Source organism: Tupaia chinensis, unplaced genomic scaffold (genome assembly GCF_000334495.1).
Source record: "Tupaia chinensis unplaced genomic scaffold, TupChi_1.0 Scaffold000706_1, whole genome shotgun sequence".
Taxonomy (NCBI): Eukaryota; Metazoa; Chordata; class Mammalia; order Scandentia; family Tupaiidae; genus Tupaia; species Tupaia belangeri.
Genome location: NW_006160229.1, coordinates 1068016 through 1072684, shown reverse-complemented (window position 1 = coordinate 1072684; position 4669 = coordinate 1068016).

The following is a 4669-nucleotide window of genomic DNA, read 5'->3' as shown; positions in this document are numbered from 1 at the left end:
TTCTGTCATGCATGATCAACATTTTCACTGGTGCATTATCATCTCACTTTGAGGTCAGAGAGAAATTGAAATTAATTATCTGATGAGTGTTATTGCTAAAGTAAAATGGGTAAAATAGTGAGATTCACTTTAGTGTTTTATTTTGGTAGATAAACCAATTCCCTGAACTTTCACAATCGTTTCTTCTCTGCCCATTTTTTTTTCTTACAAGGTTTTAAATTCCTCCAATACAGATATTATGAGGGTTTTAGGAAGTCAACTCTAATGACCTAGTGAGAAAGCTACTCTACTTGGTTGGACAATATGATGTTGATAGTAAAATTGTAAAAAATCTAAGCCTAACCTACTATCTCATCTGTAAAGACTTGTTTGGTGTACATTAATACCTTAGATTGTTTTGCAGCAGTTGTATATGTTAGCTATTGGCCAGTCTTGAAAGCCAGTACATATATGATAACTCCTGGATTTACTTTGGTACCTAACCAAGGAAGAAGAGCTGCTAGAGTTAAATTCTGTAAATCTTCTCTGTTCTCATATCTGGCCTCCCTGTGATCAGAAGAGCTGAATCACATTCAGAAAAGGGATGTGTGTACTTTATGTTCTTTGAAGGTGATGGAGACTTCATTACCAGAGTATTTTCTTTTCTTTCTTTCTTCTACGGTTTTTTTTTTTTTTGACAGTTTGTTGTAAGTTGCATGCACTCACTAGAGAAAGAGAACACTCCTGAGGGGGGATGGCCACTCCACAATCCATTCTCCTTTATTCTTCTCTTGGGATTTTGGGCACATATGCACATGCCTTGGTGTGAGTTTGAAGCCACTGGGTTCAGAACTCAAATTGTGGTTGGCCATGTAGGAGTCCAGCACTTCAACCACTATGCCACCTGCTGGCCCCCCTTTTTTCTTTTTATTCCCTTTGTAATTCCATATATTTACTTATTTTAATCAATTGTGTTACAAATGCTATTTTTTTTTTTTAAATTCTGAAGTTTAGATTTTTCATGTAGATTTAACTGAGGGAAAAATCATAAACCAAAAGATATGAACCTAATATCTTATTGTAAGAATTCTTGGTGAAGACGCATTCATTTTCATTCACTGTTCATTTTTAACAAGGTTGAGCAGTTATTCTGTGGAATAGAGACAGGCAGTCTGAATAACATTGCTGTTTCTTCTATCTTTTTTTTTGGATAGGTTTTTGCTATAGGGCACGTGCGCTCGCCAGAAAGACAGAGAGAGACAGAGAGACAGAAAGCGAGAAATCACCCCCCAGGGGGGATGGTCACGCCGTAATCCCTTCTCCTCCATTCTCCTCTCGGGATCTTGGGCATGCACACACATGTGACCGGTGTGAGTTTAAGCCACCGGGTCCCAGACTTGAACTGCTGTCAACTACATGGGAGTCCAGTGACATTGCCATTAAGCCAACTGCTGGTCCCTGTTTCTTCTATCTTAACTGCTATTTTTGCTGGCGTCACAACACTGGCACCATAATTACATCTGATAATGATGTGCAAAAATCCCGAATAGAGAAAGGACGAAAGATACTTCATTGGCATGTGCTTGCCAAAAAGAGACCTTATGTAGCCTGAAAAGAACCTAAAGACAATCTGGAATGATGAAATTTATGTACAGTAATGGAAAACAATGCTGTCTTTAAGGAACAGTGTCAAAAAATGACACCAGAGAGTAAATTGAATTTGATCTTATAGGGAGCATGGAAGAAACCCACACGAGTTGAGATTTGGAGTGAGAGAATCCAGTCGTTCCACCAGCCCCCACCACCCCTTGAGCTGGAGGTCTGAATGGTAGGCTACCTATATCCGAGTTTGAAGTGATCAAGAAAAAGGAGAAAACATCACAAGGTTGAACAGGCTTGTTTGCATGGTTACTGTCGAGATGACAGGCATTCCTCAGTAGGCTCAAATGAGGCAGGTGAGGACTAAAAGCCCATTGTAGAGAGCTGTGGGTCCAGTGACACACCAAGTGCCAAGTCCACTTCTCCTCTTTAAACCACAGTTCTCAGCACTGACTGTACATCAGAGTCTTGATGGGGGAGCTTTGAAAAATACCGATTTTAGGACTTGCACCCAGACCTACAGAATCAAGAATAGGGCCAGCATCTGTATATTTTGAAAGTTCCTCCAGTGATTCTTGTACATAGCCATGGCTACAAATTGTTTTTCCAAAGCTAAATGAAAATTATAACGGAAAATATGATACAAGCGGTGGTGATCCCAGGAACTAGGAAACCTTGATTCAATGGGCTTGTTATGCCACTATTTAAGTGGATGGTCTTATTTAAGTCACTGTCAAATGAGAAGATAAGAACACTTGGTCTCTAACATCTATCTCTGGCATTGTTACCTTGAGAGAGAGGAATATCAGCCTTATCGGTTGACTTTGAGAGTAAGCTCTCAAAGAGAGACCAAGGTAAGTAGTAATATTATTCTATTGTGTTATAGTTATTTTCAAAACTGTACTTGTGGTTCAAATTTTGCCATGTTAGTTCCCCCACAGAAAAGAAAGTTGGGCATAGATGTGATAGAGAAAAGGAAAACAGCTTCAACTTCCTGAGAAGAAAGATAGCACTTTCTGCAAGTTTCTTTTTCCATTAGAACTGCTATTTTTTTCCTGTGCATAATAGGGCTTGGGAAAAAATGCACAGATGTTGTGTATAAAGTGTCTAAGCATATTGTTGTCTATTGTTTCATAAACCCAAGTAGAGAACTCTGTATGGTTAATGTTTTACAATCCCATGGGTAATTTGCTTATTCTTAATCATGTCTAGAGGTAAATATTTTTAAGACAATCTTTTTCCCAGTATAATCAGTGGTTATATATGTCTTTAAAGAATGAACTTTCCAGATAATTATACTATTCATTGAGATTACTGCCATGGCATTTTTTTTCTCTTAATTTGACCAGAATTAGAGAAATCAAGTTTTAAATTGAATGACACCAACCAGAAGCTCTTTTTTTTTTTTTTTCAATTTGCTAGAGGTTACATGTGATTGCTGGAGAAACTCAGAGAGAAAGAGGGAGAACGGGAATGTAGCCTGTACAGGGGACAGTCACTCCACAATCCTTTCTTTCATTTCTCCTTTGAGGATTTTAGGCATGCGTGTGCACACACTCAAGGTGCTTTTAAAGCTGTTAGGTTCAGGACTTGAACTAGGCTGTTGGCCATGTGGGATCAACTGCCCCAACCGTGATGCCACTGGCTGACTCAGGAATTCTTTTTTTTTTTTAAAAATAATTATTTATTTGATTTTACTTATTTATTATTATTTTTAAATTTGACTAGAGAGAGACAGAGAGAGAGAGTGAAAATGAGAAAGCAAGCAGCCAGGTCTGGGACTTGGACCGCTGTCAGCCAGGTGGAAGTCCAACCTCCTAATCTCCATGACAACTGTTGTTTCTAGGACATATTAATATAAAATAATAAAATGAGAAATTGACTATTAGAAGATTTTAGTTGTAGTAGGAATGGCTAAACTTTTCCTTGATAGATGAAAACATTTGTGTAGGGCCCAGGTGATTTAAAATAAAGTGTGGGGATAAACTTAATTCTTGTTTAAGGCATTATCTAATTAAAATAATCTAAATATTATTACTTATGAACTTAAAAGATATAACATTTTAATATGTTGAGTTCAACGAGTATGCAGAATTTATAGAAAGATGTGAAAGTTTGGTAGCTAAATGATAGAAATAAAAGTTAAAGACAACACTGCCAGGTGAACAGGTAGATTTTTTTCTCTTCTTTAAGATAAGGATAGTTTGCAAAATTGAAAAGCTGCAATTTCCCTTAACATATATGTCACCCACAGTTTGAATTGAGAGACTCTTCCTGTTGTCAAATAGTTTGGGTAAATTCTTGAGCTTGATATTATGAAGAACATGGAAATTTCCTTCTTTGCAGACATGTTTAACCACTATGGCTAAAAGAAGAAAAAAAAGAAAAGAAAGGAAAAGAAAAGAGAAAAGAAAAAGGTGGATGGGGAGAAAGGGCAGCCCAGGCTGCTGAAATGTGGAGAGTTTATTATAAAACTAATATTGTATTTAATAAAAACCTTTCATTTATAATCTTTTAAGTTCAAAATGCAGAGAAGACTCTTTCACCTACACATTTGGATTACATAGCTGCTGCCACCTGAATGCGAATAAAGGTTTCCACACTTGTGCGAATAATGTTTGTGATATGAAATACATAGATTATTGAATTATACATAGTATTATTACCTTTTAATAGCCTTTGATGCCAGTGTGTCATGGTTGTTTAAGAATTCAGAAGTAAATATGATATTCTGTGAACAAAGTGTATATATTTTTGGGAACCATAATATCAAATTGAAAATTGATGAAGGAATAAATAATACATTTCATTAGCATGAATGGCAAATATTGAGAAATTAAATATGAATCTAGTATATTTGAGACACTGCACTGCATCTTTCTCTCATTGCTACAAAGACACATTTAACCCATCACTGCAAACACCTAGGGTTGACTTTTGACTACTTAACAGTGGTATAATGTGTGTCATATTGAGAACACGAGACTTAAGAGTGAGGGCTTTGCCACTGACTTCCTGTCTGCTCTGGCCTGAGGATTCTCTCAATGAGCAGTGCTTAGCCCTGGAATTATAACCCTTGGATGACTGGGGT